Source organism: Hemibagrus wyckioides, linkage group LG20, assembly GCF_019097595.1.
Source record: "Hemibagrus wyckioides isolate EC202008001 linkage group LG20, SWU_Hwy_1.0, whole genome shotgun sequence".
Taxonomy (NCBI): Eukaryota; Metazoa; Chordata; class Actinopteri; order Siluriformes; family Bagridae; genus Hemibagrus; species Hemibagrus wyckioides.
The window spans coordinates 3,656,917-3,674,895 of NC_080729.1; the positions used below are offsets into that span (position 1 = coordinate 3,656,917).

General features: G+C 36.5%; 1 long non-coding RNA gene across 2 annotated transcripts in view; it reads right to left on the reverse strand.

Moving 5' to 3' along the window:
• Positions 1–4,944: 4,944 nt before the first annotated feature.
• LOC131370990 (uncharacterized) overlaps positions 4,945–17,979 on the reverse strand; it is a 60,941-nt gene continuing 47,906 nt past the window's right edge. Inside the window, exons 4-5 of one of the 2 annotated variants that reach the window (XR_009207487.1) lie at positions 7,485–8,209; positions 4,945–6,327 (exon numbers count right to left, since the gene is read on the reverse strand). This is a non-coding gene — a long non-coding RNA (uncharacterized LOC131370990). Of the gene's footprint in view, positions 6,328–6,997; positions 8,210–17,979 lie in introns of those variants that run through there. The other variant, XR_009207488.1, reaches the window with a different exon arrangement.

Consider the following 17,979-nt stretch of genomic DNA (forward strand, 5'->3'; position numbering starts at 1 on the left):
TGCCATCTTCTGTATTTTCTTCACTTCTCTGAGGCTCATGAACACATCCACCTCCTGGGCTTCAGAGATCCTCCTTACTGCAGGTGGGAGAAGAAATCAACGAAGGAGGGAATCATTTTACTTTCATTCATTTACAAACACACACACACACACACACACACACACACACACTGCTCATTTCAGGGACAAGAGGATGAAAAAATGAGTTGTGTAATGCAAATAAAACGGTTTGGCATCTTTATCTTAGACAGTATGAATAAAGTGCTGTTGAAACATCCGCTCTGCACTGACAGGACGTTTACTGACCACTCCACAGTGCGTGTGGGGGGAAAAAATGAGGATTAAACTTTACAGTGGCAACCGGATCCAACTTCAACAATTAAAAAAAAAAACTTACAAAATTTAAAAGAAATTCAAAATGCCCCCCTTTATTTATTTATTTTATTTTATTTTTTTTCCTTTCTTTCTTTCTTTGATTTTATTTAAAAACAATTATTTTACAAATAATGTCCAGAAAATTTATAAGTTACTTCATCAAAAAATATCCATTAAAATGAAATAAAAAGCCTTGTTTTTCTTTCTTTTTTAAAAAAAAAAAAAAATAGATTAAAAGTAAAAATATAGGCCAAACTTCCCCAAAAATATTTTAAACCTTTGTTTTAAAAAAAAATCACACAATATTGAAAAAGTGAATATTTAAATATATATATTTTAATAAAAATCAAGAAAATGACTTTACAAAATATAAAAACACTAAAAGAATTTGAAAAAAAAAGTAAAACGGCATCAAAATATTTCGACAAAAAAGTGGAAATATTTCAAACTATGACAAAAAAACAAAACATATATATACAAAAAAAACATATATATATATAATAAGAATTGATTGAAAAAAACCCTGTTCGACATTAAAACATGCGAAAAAAATTAATTAAATTGCATAAACATTTTTAGCATTTTACTATGTTATATGTTACTATATGTACTATGTTATACTGTTATGTTTATATACAGTTGGTTGTATAATATTTAGGAATAAATAAATAATTTATTGATTTATTTAATCATCTATTTATTTATTTAGTCTGTCAGTTAGTCAGTTTATATATCTCTTTCAGATTTGCATCTATTTTTTTTATTCCATCCTCCGAACCGAAAGCTTGTTTTGCGGTAAAAAATCTCACAGTGAACCACACTGGCCTTTAAGGGCTTGGGTTCAAACAGGAAGTGAAGCTACAGATCTATAATATGATCCTTGATGACTGAAACAAATGGAATATTTAATAAAAACCTATCCTAATGCGCAGGAACTAGTCTGATCTGCAGAACTGTAAGCAGTAGCGGTGTGAGTGATGGAGATCGCTGACCTTTAACTTCATTCATTTATTTTAAAGCTTTGGTTTTTGAAGCCTTTCTGTAAGCATTTCTATCCCTGTTCCTCTCTCGCTCCTACAGCCAGCGCGGGCGAGAGGGGAAACTCCGTGTGTGCGTGCTTTTAAGCGACAGGAAATGGGCACCGCGGTGGCACAAACGCCGGCACAAAAGACTCGGACGCAGACGCAGCCTCGTCAACACGACCCCCCACGGAGGAATTTCAATTTCATATATTTAATTATCCCTGTCAGACAAGAGAGCCGACAAAAGCTCGCTTTTGTACTCCGCGTAGTAGTGTACTACTTTTGTCCCCCGCGTCTCTCGATTAATTTCGGCATACGAATATGACTAATTGTCTCGGCCCGGCTCCGGAGCGGGATAAATAATCGTTTCGCCCCGGCGTCGGAAGGAGGTGGATCCGCGGACATTCATGTGTCAATTTTATGATATTTGAACACAATGAGCTGTGCATAATTCAGGTGACGGTACGAGCACACCGATGCCACCATGCACACACACACGCGCACGCACACAAATACACACACATACAATCACAAATCCAGGTCTTTTCACAGGTTTCGTGGCCCCCTCAATGGCTCTTTTGTGGAGGCAGCCATTTTGTGTCCTCATATCAGTCATTGAAATTGCTACTTTGTTTAGAGTGCTGATATTAGCATCATAATTAGCGCCAGAGAGAAAGAGAGAGAGAGAGAGAGAGAGAGAGAGAGAGAGAGTGGAGCGAGCTGTACACGTTTTTAACGGCACACAACAATCACTTTGACGTCCCTGTCTACACACACACACACACACACACACACACACAATCTGTATCTAGCACTTTTACATGCTACAATAAAATACGCTAATTTTCCTTGCCGATGTTTCAGGTTAAATCTCAAATGAAACTCAGATGAAGTTTTTTTTTTTTTTTTGCTTCATACCATTTCGAAAATTAGCTCAACATGAAGAAAATATTCGACTTTTGGTAAACAAATGCCACAACAAATTAAAGTAAACAATTTAGACAACAACACTGAATCCACTGGATTTCACATTTCCTGTTTCGAAAATTTCTCTTTCGATAACTAGAAGAAAGAAAGAGAAAAAATAAATCCAGATGTAAGTGCGCATTATTCAGTTCTGTTTTTTTTCATCTTTAAAAAAATAAATAAATATGTATAAAAAAAAAATCTGTGTAGTTTTAAGGAAGAAGCAGAAATTGTAAACAGTGTAAATTAACCCAACACAGAACTCCCTTTGCCAGGTGGACACTAGGACCTGGAGGAACGATTTCAAGAGTGAACAATTCTACTGAGGAAAGTCTAGCCTTAGCACAAATTAGCGTCAGGTTAACGCTAAAATGCAATGGCTAAATAAATAAATAAATAAATAAATAAATAAATAAATACAATAATAAAAAAAACCTCTTGTAATTTTACTGAGTAAAGAAGTGAATATAAATACAAGAATGAAGTGACATGAAATATGCTTGCAGCTTGAGTGTTGAGAAAGTTAGCATGAATTAGCATGAAGCTATTAATGTCTGTCAGTCTAAAGCCGGTGCAGGTTAAATGTTATAACAGTGTTATAAGCTGTTTATGAGGAGAACAAGGAGGCAGTTTGTTGTTGTTTTAATGGAAGGCCAACTCAGAATTAAATACGCGAATTTTGTGAGAGATTTTGTGAGAGAAAGTCTTCTCAGGTTGTAAACAAACAAACAAACAAACAAAAAATCTTACACACACACACACACTCGTACAGTCATGGTGCAGAATTGTCTTCGTCTTTTGCACAGTTACCATGTTGGCATAGAAGGAGAAGGAGAGAGAGAGTGAGAGAGAGAGGGGGGGGCAGTTTTTATTACACACATTCCTCCTTGGTGGACACACGGACACTTCAGCAGTTGCCATGGTGTTAGAGCTCACCACATTTCATAATTCCCTCGCTTTGTCTTTTTCCACTCTGTGCTTTTTTCCTCTCCCTCTGTCCCTCATCCCTCCATCCCATCCCTCCCTCCCTCCCTCCCTCCCTGTAGTATCTGTCACTATGAGTGCAAGAGTCACTTTTCCTCCCCTTTTGTTTGAGAATGTGACAGAAAGTTTTCTCACTGAGGTTCCCAACGCCGTAAATAACACCGAGCTTCATATGCAGCACCTGCTAGATAACTCTTTCCTTTCCATCTATTTCTTTTTTCTTTTCCTTTCCTTTCCTTTCCTTTCCTTTCCTTTCCTTTCCTTTCCTTTCCTTTCCTTTCCTTTCCTTTTATTTCTTTCCTTTCCTTTCCTTTCCTTTCCTTTCCTTTCCTTTCCTTTCCTTTCCATCTATTTCTTTTTTCATTTCCTTTCCTTTCCTTTCCATTTATTTCCTTCCTTTCCTTTCCTTTCCTTTCCTTTCCTTTCCTTTCCTTTCCTTTCCATCTATTTCTTTTTTCCTTTCCTTTCCTTTCCTTTCCTTTCCTTTCCTTTCCTTTCCTTTCCATCTATTTCTTTTTTCCTTTCCTTTCCTTTCCTTTCCTTTCCTTTCCTTTCCTTTCCTTTCCATCTATTTCTTTTTTCCTTTCCTTTCCTTTCCTTTCCTTTCCTTTCCTTTCCTTTCCTTTCCTTTCCTTTCCTTTCCATCTATTTCTTTTTTCCTTTCCTTTCCTTTCCTTTCCTTTCCTTTCCATCTATTTCTTTTTTCCTTTCCTTTCCTTTCCATCTATTTCCTTTTTCCTTTCCTTTCCTTTCCTTTCCTTTCCTTTCCTTTCCTTTCCTTTCCATCTATTTCTTTTTTCCTTTCCTTTCCTTTCCTTTCCTTTCCTTTCCTTTCCTTTCCTTTCCTTTCCTTTCCTATTGTCTTTCCTTTCCTCTCCTTTCCTATTGTCTTTCCTTTCCTCTCCTTTCCTTTCCTTTCCTCTCCTTTCCTTTCCATCTATTTCTTTTTTCCTTTCCTTTCCTTTCCTTTCCTTTCCTTTCCTTTCCATTTATTTCTTTCCTTTCCTTTCCTTCCCTCCCATCTATTTCTATCTCTTTCGTTCCCTGCCCTTCCTGTTTCTTTCCTTTTCTTTCCATCTATTTCCTGATCACCTTTTGTTTCTCTCCTCTCCTCTCCTCTCCTCTCCTCTCCTCTCCTCTCCTCTCCTCTCCTCTCCTCTCCTCTCCTCTCCTCTCCTCTCCTCTCCTTTTCTTCCCATCCCCTTTCACAACTCTTCTGTAAACCTCACCTGATGCAGTGTTTTGAAATAAAAAGGAACTTTTTCCGATGTTTTCAACGAGCGTCCCTGAGTTTCGAGGGGGGCCGCTATCACACCTAAACTCTCACTCATTCACACACACACACACACACACACAGTCAAGTGGGAAATAACTGCTGCCAAGAGAGAGAGAGAGAGAGAAGAGAAAGAAAAGAGGAGTGTTGGGGGGAGAGGAGAAAATGATTAGCATTCTGTGTATAAATAGTTCCAGGACGAGGGCTGTTAAGTTTGAAAATTAACATGTAAACAGTTGGAAAGTCCACCCGAGCCTTCACTCCTCTCCCTCTCTCCCTCTCTCCCTCCCTCCCTCTCTCCCTCCATCCTCACCGGCCCTTCTTTTTAAAACCTTGATAAATATACATAAAGCCCCAGCACAAAGGCTTCCTTGTGCGCTTAATGGGAGCGCGCTTAATGGAGACATATATTTCCAGGATTATATCAGCATTCAGTTGCAAATTCTGAGTTTTAATACTCTGCGCTCGCTCTATGAATGAGCGTATCGTCTGAATGCAGGGGGGACACCTGGTGCGGCGGGCTCGCCACTGACCCCGTCTCCCTGCCAAGGCCGCTTTTTCCCACACTGCCTTTCAGGCCTACGATGCACACTTGTAACTTTATTCCCCTCCCCTTCACCTCGCTCGCCAACAACAACAACAAAAAAAAAAGAGGCGGAACGGAAGAAATCTCCTTATCGATCTGGGTTTGAATTCGCACGGGTCACAGCGGGTGCCGGGTTTGGGTTTCCGAGACGCGAGCCGGGCGAAGGGACTTTCTCTGTTCCTTTACTTTCGTACTGTAAAAAAAGAAGGGCAGGAATGAAAGGCAAAATGACGGGATAACAGGAGCCTCTGTGTATATATGTAGGAGGCGCTCAGGGGCCCCTTTGTGGATTTATTGTACATTAGATGTAGGCCGTGTGTGTGTGTGTGTGTGTGTGTGTGTGCTTGGGGGGGTTTCTATGTTGATTAATAGTAATTCTTATTCTTGTCACATTCAGGGCAAACAGAATCCAGCCTGTATTACGTTTACTCTTTTTCTTTTTCTTTTTTATTTTAATTTATACCCATGTTGTTGTTTTTTATATATATATAAAAGGGGGAGATTTTCTCTCTCTCATAAGTGTCTGCTTTCACGAGCACGACTGATTGAGGCACACAAACAAAGCTTTGTTTCTGCTCTCTCACGAATGCATGGCTGCTTACTCTCTCTCTCTCTCTCTCTCTCTCTCTCTCTCTCTCTCTTTCTTTTCTGTTGGCTCCTTTTGTTTTTAGCTCACGGCGCAGGCCCGAGGCGAGGCAGGACTTTGGGTGTTGGAGGTTTGGGGTGATATAATTCTTTCTACCATCATAAAGAAGGTACACAACGAATCAACTGGTTGATTTTTCCACAGAAACTGTTGGTATCTTCAAAGTAAATGTTGATATCAATCCCATTGCTGCTCTCTGAGATGCTCCAAGTGCTTTTTCATCTAAAAAGCCGCTCAGATTTGATCTTCAACCAGGGGAATTCTGTGTAAGAGGGAAAAACACAGGTCTAAAACACACAGAGTCCGGACTTGTGCTGAGAAAATAATTCATTTGTTTACGCTGATTGAAAAGTCGGTTTCTACTCCGCTGGCAGATGGGAACTGCAGCGTTCTGGTCAAAAAGGTTCACGTGAAGACATCAGTCCCATTTCTTCTCAGTAGAAAACTGTACGAGTTCCAATGTCCCGCAGTTTCGCTGTCAAGAAAATAAAAAAAACGAGAACATGGCGTCGACTGATTAGGAATATTCATAAAGAAACCAAGAGTCTCCTGAACATGTGAAAGCAGACACTTCCTCACAAATCTATTTCTTCCATACATAAATATAGAACGCAGCACCTTAGACTGAGCTGGGCCAGGGGTTTTTCCATTTACACAAACCTTTATTTAGGCACTTTAATTTTTTATTTTTTTTTGTAAACTTGGACGTGAAGTAAAACTCGTTCACTTCACTTTCTCTTTCAGTTCGAATCTCACTCTCAGACATTTTGGGGGCGGAGTCTGTTCCAATTCACCAATTCACAAATTTTAAACTATATAATAATAATAATAATAATAATAATAATAATGTATATCTTATTTATATATATATATATATATATATATATATATATATATATATATATATATATATATATATATATATATATATATATATATATATATATCGTTTTTTTTATATTAGAAAATTGTAAATATGTTCACTGACTTTTTACATTTTTTTCCTTTAGAAAATTATAATAAATATAATAAAATAAATATAAATATAATATATTCTCACTGAGTTTTTTTTTTAAATGTTAGAAAATTGTAAATAAAAAAATATTTCCCACTTTATATTCTTGCTGAGAATGAAATGAATTCTTGTTTAGAAAATGGTAAAACTAAAAATAAAAAAAGGTAAGAAAAATAACATAATTACACCTGGAATTAATTCTTTTTTTTACCTTTCATTTTTAATTTTTCTTATTGCTATTATTATTATATCATCATCACATCCCAAAAGCTTTTATTTCTCCTAAGCATGCATTTTTTGTAGTTACTCTTGTTAATTGGGGCCTGTTATCATTTGGTACAGCAGATATAAGAATTGGTTTCCTCAAAAAACAACAACAACAACAACAAAACCAAAAAGTCATAAATATTTATTTTGTATTTCTGAAGACTTTCCCATGGTGGAAAACCTACAAACATTTACAACAGTGAAGACTCCTTCCAAAATAAGTTACTAAACATTTAGCATTTTCCTTTCTATTAAAGCGTCCACCTTCCAAAGATGAATACTCTGTTGCTATGGAAACGGTACAGTATTAATAATAATAATAAGTAATAGTACTAATCAAAGTGCATTACCATATACCCATGATCGCTGCTGGACCGACATTCAGAGTCTGACTGACTCCTGACCAATCAGAATGGAGGATTCAATGATAACGCTTACATCATCTCGAGTAAGTCGTTAGCCACGTCGGTGATGTCAGCTGACTCCCGAAAGGAAAACTGGCGTCTTACTGTGATGTCGCTATATTAATGCGATAAGATCCATTAACATGTAATGAGACATGGTTCATTAAAATATTCAGTGTCATCGGGTTAACACCAAACAGCACTTGATGGACGGATAGTGTGTGTGTGTGTGTGTGTGTGTGTGTGTGAGAATCTCATAAGTGTGTAGACAGCAAAGTGACAGCTTGATCACACACGATGCCATGCAAATTTAGTTTAATGATCACCTTGCTGACATGTCAGCATAGTGTGTGTGTGTGTGTGTGTGTGTGATATGCACCCCCCCCCCCGCCCCCATCTTTATTCTCTCAAGGTGACAGACTTGAGGCCAAAGCGGATTATTAGCCTCCCTCCGGTCAGTCACTCGAATATAAGCAGACCAGCCCGAGGCAGGCGGTTAACATGCGGCAGAGCCGATCGCCGGGTCAGTTATTGTCATACAGTCGTGTCAGAGCTGAGTATTACATGTACGGGTCACATCTACAGGGAGAACTGGACAAATCCACGTTTAATACACAACACACCAGGGAGGGCGGGTCATATCGAGCCGAGAGTCGAGAGTCAAGTGTTTCCTGTGAGGGTAGAAAAAAAAACAGATTAATTTAATGCCCGTTATATAGACGCTTGGCTTTTTTTCCTAACAGGAATCACTTTAAAAATGTCTTTGAAATTCCAGATAATACATAAGAGTTCAACCAGCAGATTGACCATGTGGATTTGGTCATTTATTTATTAATTTGTGTCCGAGAAGTTCTAGAATCTTCCGTAAGTGATTTTTCCTGGTCAGATTCGCGGTGAAGGAGAAGTCGGTCAAGTGAGAGGAAACCAGAGAACCCAGAGGAAACCCACACGGAAACGGAGAATGCTAACTGCCGCACCACTATACCACTTAAATCAGCTCAGATGGAGTGGAGTGGTTTATACACACACACACACACACACACACACACACACATACACACCGCTAGTCAAACTTTTTTCAACACCAGGTATTAACATTTGACATTCTCTACGATGTACGAATCTTGTGTAACAATCCCATGAAAATACATGAATCGTCTGAGAAAACGAATCGTGGATAAATGAATCATTTGAGAAAATAAATCATGTGGAAAAATTAATAATAAAAAAAAATCTTTGAAAAATATAAATGCAAAAAAATGAATCAGGTGTAAAAATGATTCATGTAGAAAAAAATCACAATAAAAAAAATCACACAGGAATATTTTAATAAATCATAAAGAAAAAATAAAAATCACATTAAAAAAATTAATCATGAAAAAAATTACAATTAAAAAACAAAAGTCATGTGGAAAAAAATCACTTGGGAATATTTTAATGAATCATAAAGAAATTTTCACATTTGAAAAAATGAATCGGGAAAAAAGAAATGAATCAAGAAAAAAATTAATCACGGGAATATTTAAGTGAATGGTGAAAAAAAATCATGTAAAAATCAGGAAAAAATTTATCTTGAAAACAAAAATCACACTAGAATATTTTTTAATAATTTATTTTAATAACATATTATAATGAATGGCAAATAAATCATGTGGGGAAAAAAATGATCAAATAATAAATGTATCACGTGAAAAATAAACAAATCATTTGCTTCAAAAAATCCTGGGGGGGGGGATCGTTTGACAAAAATAAACGAATCACGAAAAACCCCACAATGTTTACTACTGGTGAAAAACGTGTGTAATGTAAACATGCGACATTTCACACGTGAACTCAGTGTAACTCCGCTGTTAGCTCTGCCGCTTCTCGCGGGAAGGGGCTGGATGAAGGGCCGAGTTGGGAGAGAGGAGCTCTTCGAATTCCTCCCTCTCTCTCTTTCTTGACTCGGGTGATCAGAGGAGTGGGGCATTACGTAAAAAAAAAAAAAGCAGATGCCGGTTCTCCTTCGACACGCGGAGCTAGGTTTTAATTTAGCGATGCTACTCGGCCCGCGCCTGCGCCCCTTCTCCACACGCGTGGCCACAATTAGCAGCCAGGCCCTCCGTCGGGGGAAGAAGGGTGGAAGAAATCCTCTCCTAAGCCTCTCTAAATCAGACGAGAACGCCTCCTCGGCACGCATGGCTACTCCGGCTAGCCTAGCTAACGGATACGATACCCTGCGTTTGATCCCATATTGAGAACGCAGAGGATATGAGAGTTCATGCGCTTTTGCTACATCATAGAGCGGAGGAAAAAATGGAAATATGGGATGAATGTCTTTCTGTCTCTCGGTCACGCTTCGCACTGGGGGCGCAAAGCCCCGGATCAGTCTGGAAGCCATGTCCGGAGGCTAATCGAATTCGCATATTAGCCCTGCGCGGAGCTAGCGGAAAACCCGAGCAGAGAAAGTTTGCGGTTTGACACTTTCGTGACTTCGGTGTTTGGGTCCGTCTGGGAATCTGGGAAATGAATTAAACGTGCATAAACACCGTCACTTAGTTCCTTTGGGTTAGTTTTTATTTTTGTTTTATTGCAGATATAGAATATTTTAGCGATCGGTACAAAAGTTCCCTTCATGTTCTGACAGGAAAACAACACGAAGCACAAGCAGGATGAATCTGTTTATGTTTTACATATGCTTAATGATTTTAATAAAATGAAAAATTTACTGAAAGTCTTCAGTGTAGCAAAATGCTACTCTCATAGCTAACAATAGCCTGAAATATTACACACATTAGCAAGCTCTACATAATGTGTTTAACAGCCTAAAGGTTCGACTTTGATTGGGTGACACGATAAGGCTGAAAGCTTTGTTTGTTTTTGGCTCCGTTAACGGAAACAGATCCTGAAGAAACCTCACTCGGATTACGGTACCTCGGTTAGCCGGTTAGCTAGATCACGTCGTGTTGTATGTTCTTGTTAAAGGTCCTGTGAAAGGTGTGCATTAGCGTTAGCGTTACTCCAAAGATTATTTTTCAAACAGGACATCCCAAAACGTGTTACTCCTTCAACACTACAACAAAATGGCATTAGTTACAATAACAATTTGTTACTATAGAAACCGTTTACTCTAACGATCAGCTAGAAGCTTACAGAACCAATGAGTTAGCATTAGTATTAGCATTAATAACGTTACTCCAAAGTGGATTTTTTTCTTCTAACAGAACATCCCAGAACGTGTTAATCCTTTAACACCACAACAAAAAGTTGTTACTACAGAAACCGTTTACTCTAACGATCGGCTAGAAGCTTACAGGACCCCACGAGTTATCATTAGCATTAGTATTAGCGTTACTCCAAAGTGGATTTTTTTCTTCTAACAGAACATCCCAGAACGTATTTCTCCTTTAACACCACAAGAAAAAGTTGTTACTATAGAAACAGTTTACTCTAACGATGAGCTAGAAGCTTACAGAACCCAATGAGTTAGCATTAGCGTTAGCGTTACTCCAAAGTGAGTTATTTTCTTCCAACAGAACCTCCCTGAACGTATTTTTCCTCTAACACCACAACAAACACAACAAAACACAACAAAATGGCATCAGTTGCAATAACAACTCGTTACTATAGAAACCGTTTACTGTAACGATCAGCTAGAAGCTTACAGAACCAACCGAGTTAGCACTAGCGCTCAAAAAATATGCGTCCTAATAGCCGATAGTTTACAGCAGCTGATTGAAAATTAAAAGTTTACTTGTTTGGTTTTATTTCTTGTTAGATTTACTTTTGCTGGAAAGTCCAAACTTTTCCAAACAGCTCTCTGGAATCCTGAAGAGAATCTTGGTCAGATCTCTGGGCGTTCCGGGTTTTCCTCCTCAACCACGTCCCGAAAAGCGTCTTTATCAGCTGGACGTACATATTTAATGGAGATTCTTTATTAGCATTTGAAGTGCAGCATGCAAATGAGAAGCTCCCACATGTTACGACAAGCTGCGATTCCACACCGCCAATTAAAGCTCTCCTGGCAGCGTGCGCCAACGCTTTCATTAGAGGAGATAATATTGCAGAGTGAAATGATAAGCAATCATTATGATGAATGTGCGGACATTACGGGGCCACGTTAATGAGGTGTAAATGATCTCATTATTTTGTTTGAAAGAGTGGAGATTAGATGAAAGTGGAGTGGACAGTGCTCGAGCGTGTTCAGACAACTCGCTGCTAATTAGGAGCCAATCTCCAGGAGCCAATGAGGCGCAACCCTTTGGTAAACAATTACGCCTTCGTAGCTCAGGGCGACGCAGACAGGAACAGACAGATGATGGCGCAGAGTCGCCCGGTGGAATCTATCTGCCGACGGGTCGCTTCCGAAAATCGATGCATCTGCGGAACCGAGAGACGGTTTCCGCGCGGCGCGGTGACGAAGCGAGCGGACAGATAGGTGAAGCGCGAGGTTACTGTACAGAGAGATGACACTCTGTCAGATCTGAGGCTAAGGGTTCAAGGGGCCAAATCTGGGAATGTTCCAGATTCAGAACTTTCCCCGAATCGTTATTGCAGAACGAACTCTGGACTTGACAAAGGGACAAAAAGCTAACGTGGAAAAATCGAATAAAATATCTATAAAATATGGTATATAATAAAATATAACAAAATATAAACAATTAAATAATATTAAATATTAATTAAAACCTTAAAGACAATAATTGAATAAAATAAAATGGAACATGAAATGAAATAAAAAAAAAATCAAACAAGCAAAATATTAAAAATTAAATAAAATGCTAAAATTGAAAATAATCTTGTATTACGTATTTGAATTTCCTATTATGTGTACTTTTTTCCTAGGATTTTTTTCTTTCTTTGGTAAGAAATTTCAAGAAAAGTATCTTGTATCCTTCTCTCTCTCTCTCTCTCTCTCTCTCTCTCTCTTGTCATATTAAACCATTTCATTCACATTATAATGTATATTGTGAGCTGTTTACTTGTTTTCTTTTTCATGCTTTTATGCTTTCCTTCTCCTTTTGTTGATTTTTTTTTTAAATTAAGTAAACTGTAATTTTTTTCCTTGAAAAATAGTATCCATATCATCAATTTCATTTATTTATTTATTTATTTATTTATTTATTTATTTATTTATTTATTTTTTCAATTCAAACTTTTTACTTTTAGACTAAATAAAACTGAGAATCTGAAGCCTGAACTCTTCATCATCATCATCATCCTGAAGACTTTCACATCTTTTCTTCTGACTGTTACAAAGCCCTGACATTGGAGACTCTTTCCACGAACGTTGAATAAATTCTTCTGGCCAATCAGATTTGAGAACTCTAAACAGCTGCTTCATTAAAAGAAACATGTTTCAAATTTAACTCAAATTCTATCTAATCGTCATGCTTTCCAGTGGAGTTAAGATATGACATGTAATACATCGCAGTAAGACTCCATATTTGTTTCTCCATAAGCCAATCAAATTCTACACTATACAACCAAAACCCCGCCCACTCAAGTATGCCGGTTATCAGAAACACTCTTCTCTTAGGATTGTTTGCAGTATAGAAAATTTCTTATAACAAATGGAAAAACAAAATAAAAAAAAAAAAATCTGGAAACAAAATTAATAAAATAATAATAATAATAATAATAATAATAATAATAATAATAATAATAATAATAATAATAATAATAATAATAATAAATCCAAAAACAAAATAAAAAAACAAACAAAACAAAAATAAATTAACAAATCAGAAAACACAAGGACAATTCAGACAAACCAGAAAAGGTAGGTATATTTTGTGAATGGAATACTTACCTCTGATTGGACGAGACATCTGTCACTCAGGATATACAAGAAGTAGGAAATTGTGTCTCTAACTTTATTTCTTGTACATGTGTAGAGTTCTGCCTTCACTTTAAACCATTCTTTTTCAATAGTGCAACTTTAAATCTAAGAAAATAACAAACATATATATTTATATTTATAAGAAAATGGAGTTCATTCAGCGCTACTGTGAGGAATGAGGTTCATATGGAGTGATGTTGGATATACTGATAGCGTGTCATGGCGTAAAGATTAGTTTGCGATCTCTAAAAACACACCTGAAGAACACAGGAATGTTTTGAAGACCAAACTATACCATATTAAAGGATGTAAGGAGCGCTATAAGATCAGAGCTGTGTTCATACACACACCAGTCCACTTTCTACTGCTGCAGCTACTGCTGGAATTCCTGTATATCCTGAGTGACCGATGTTTTGTCCAATCAGCAGTAAGAATTCCATTCGCAAATTAAATCTACCTTTTCTGAATCGTCCTTGTGTTTTTGGATTTGTTATTTTGCTTTTGGATTTGTTTTTCCTTACAGATTTGTTATTTTGCTTTTGGATTTGTTTTTCTTTACAGATTTGTTATTTTGTTTTTAGATTTTCAATTTTGTTTTCGGATTTGTTTTGCGTTCTTCTGTCATTATTTAATAGGTAAAGAACATTTTTTCGATCATTCTTATTATTAAAAAATTTGCAAATATAAAGAAATTCATTCCAAAAAATGTTTAAAATATTTTTTGTTTTTGTTTTTATATTTGTTTTTCTTCATAGATTTTTTACTTTGTTTTTGAATTTCTTTTTGTTTTTGGATTTGTTTTTCTTCATAGATTTGTTATTTTGTTTTTGTTTAAAGATTTGTTTTTCTTTATAGATTTGTTATTTTGTTTTTGTTTAAAGATGTTTTTGTTTATAGATTTGCTCTTTTCTTTTTGTATTTGTTTTCCTTTATAGATTTGTTATTTCATTTTTGTTTACAGATTTGTTTTTCTTTATAGATTTGTTTTTCTTTATAGATTTGTTATTTTCTTTTTGGATTTGTTTTTGTTTATAGATTTGTTTTTGTTTATAGATTTTTATTTTGTTTTTGGATTTGTTTTTCTTTATAGATTTGTTTTTGTTTGTAGATTTTTTATTTTGTTTTTGGATTTGTTTTTCTTTATAGATTTGTTATTTTCTTTTTGGATTTGTTTTTCTTTATAGATTTGTTTTTGTTTATAGATTTTTTATTTTGTTTTTGGATTTGCTTTTCTTTATAGATTTGTTATTTTCTTTTTGGATTTGTTTTTCTTTATAGATTTGTTATTTTCTTTTTGGATTTGTTTTTCTTTATAGATTTGTTATTTTCTTTTTGGATTTGTTTTTGTTTATAGATTTGTTATTTTCTTTTTGGATTTGTTTTTCTTTATAGATTTGTTTTTGTTTATAGATTTTTTATTTTGTTTTTGGATTTGTTTTTCTTTATAGATTTGTTATTTTCTTTTTGGATTTGTTTTTCTTTATAGATTTGTTTTTGTTTGTAAATTTTTTATTTTGTTTTTGGATTTGTTTTTCTTTATAGATTTGTTATTTTCTTTTTGGATTTGTTTTTCTTTATAGATTTGTTTTTGTTTATAGATTTTTTATTTTGTTTTTGGATTTGCTTTTCTTTATAGATTTGTTATTTTCTTTTTGGATTTGTTTTTCTTTATAGATTTGTTATTTTCTTTTTGGATTTGTTTTTCTTTATAGATTTGTTATTTTCTTTTTTGATTTGTTTTTCTTTATAGATTTGTTTTTCTTTTTATCATAAAAAGATTAGAGAAAATCAGAACAATCCTAGTTAAAATCTCAGCAGTAAGAGGATGGAAGTCTGCAGGATTTGTGGGTGACAGTACAGTGATAGAAACGCCAAACAAAGACGTCCCACTTTAGAGTCCTGGCATGCGCACGTGGCTTTTGTTATCCGTCGCTCTTTGAAAAACGACGAGGCCAAAGATAATGAGACGAGGTTTTCCTTCATTTTCATTCTCGATCCTAAACGCCGCACACACCTTTTGTTTCTGCTCCAATGGAACGCCGGCGTCAAACACGACTTGTCAGAACGATATTTCTGACCTGACAACGGAGTGAAAAAAACAGAAAAAACAAGCGAAATTACATATGCGTGCTCGTTAACACCAAATCCGTGAGGCACTCTGACCCGCGGGATTGTGAACGCGCCGGTGCGAGCGCAGGTGTAGCTGTGGGTTTTCTTTTTTTTCCCTGTGTGTTGATGGTAGAGAGATGTTCGTGGGACAGATGTGTGATTTGTGAAGCTGCTGTTTGATTTTCGGTGTCGTGTGTATCCAGAAAACACGTGAGAGCTGATGTGACGTGTCTTTCGTGGCATCTTTGAGGGAGAACTACAATTAGGGGTGTCATATTGATGAAGGTCAGGTCGTCGTTTCGAAAGCGTGAGCACACACTCGCACACACACTCTCTCTCTTTCTCTCTCTCTCTCACACACACACACACACACACGAACATACATAAATATTAGAGATCTGCAGTTAGAAAGAACTGGTGACCAGCTTGTGTGTTCATATTCTTTCTTTCAGACCCCCTACACACACACACACACACACACACACAATAACATACATACACAGTAGAGATCTACAGTTAGGAAGAACTGATGCCCAGCTTCTGTGTTCATATTCTCCCCCCACCACTCACACTCACACACACACACTCACACACACAATTACACTTCTTCAAATAGAGGGGGAAAAACCCCTAAGGATGACCAGCTTGTGTGTTCATGCACTCTCTCTCTTTTCCTGACCAAACACACACACACACACATTAGAGATCTATAGTTAAAAGGAAAGGATGGATGTCCAGCTTATATGTTCATGCACTCTCTCTCTTCTCTCTTTTCCTGACCACACACACACACGTGAGAACATGCACACACACATTAGAGATCTATAGTTAAAAGGAAAGGATGTCCAGCTTATATGTTCCTGCACTCTCTCTCTCTCTCTCTCTCTCTTTTCCTGACCACACATACACACACTTAATTGATTTCCCCTTTTTTTTGTCAGACAGATTCTCAGATTATAAGAATAAAAGCGTCTCTCTAATACGCCCGTCGCCGCTGTTGTACTTTATCGATGATTGATAACGCTTAACTCAAAACCATATTTAAGCGTCAGGAGTGTCAATATTTTGACGGCGGCTGAAGGTGACCCTCGGCCTTCGCCGTGTTTGCAGTGCGTGCACGTGCCGGGCTTTGGAGGTAAATTTGTAAGGGGCCGCTTATGTGGCGAGGCTATTATGGATTTGCTATCTGGGCCTGAAGTGTTGGCTGCTGATTATGTGATTAAATCAATAATCATTTCTCTCCAGTTTCCTCAGCGCCTCCGTTTCATCCCCCTTCTTCCTGTGTAGTTGAGCGGAACGGCCTGGTGAACACACACACACACACACACACACACACACACCCCAATCTCATCGAGTCATACACAAATCCAACATGCTTTCTAAAATCTCTGTAATATTTCTAAACATCACTGGTGTTTTATTTCAGAATTGATCCGGTTTATTAATCTCATTTTATTTAAAAATAAATATATAAAATATCTCTTTATATATTCTATAAATTATATATAAAATTGTGTCTGATGGAGCACTGTGTTCAAAGTAGATTTTATAAAGAGACAAAATAGCACAAAAAAAAAAAAAAAAAAAAAAAATGAAATAAATAAATAAAAAATAAACAGACAAAAATCCATTACACAAAAATATGTACTTTGTTATTGTTGACACACTTCGATATTCTATAATAATAATAATAATAATAATAATAATAATAATAATAATTATAGACACTATATACATAAACTATATTAATGCTATCAATTATTTCAAGAATTTGTTCTATAAAGCACAAAGCGCAACACTTCCACAGTTCTTACTAATATGCTAACTAACTAGCCTAACTAGCCTAGCTTCTTCTCCTTCTTTGATGTATTACAGTACATCAGCGCTGCAGATGAGCTTTAAAGCACCGTCACGTTACATAAACAACGAATATCACTTTTTGATAACACTTTTCTGAAATCTCCGGAAGCTCCACAGTGACTGGTGTGGAACGTCTGAGGTGGAGAAAACCTTGCTCTTGCTTTCCTGAGTCATGGCTCGTGATGCAAAATGTCCTAGAAGATTATTCTGTAACTTTTGTCTCCATTAAACTTTACCACAGTGTCCTCCCCATCAGGATAAAATGGACGGAGCTTATCTCGAGTACACCTTAACGATTAACCCTGACCAATCACAAGGCTGTGGAGTCTGAGGTAAATCTAGCAACAAAAACAAACCAGCAAGTGAAAGCTAGCAACTATCCAGCCAAAGAAAAGCTATTGAACAAATAAAACTGATTCAGAAGCCAACATGACACAGCATAAAAACACACCGTTTACGGTTAGATACATAATTAGCATCTTTATGCTGTTGTTTTTCGATCTTATCCCAGTGTGTTGACGTGCCCGAGTAGCTCACTTCAGCGTCCTGTATGCTAATTGTTCATTAGCAACAAGCTACATTCATTCTCTTTATATAATGGTATGATATATTGTCCATATCTGCTTTTTCCAGAATGTTCTTTCAGGGTTT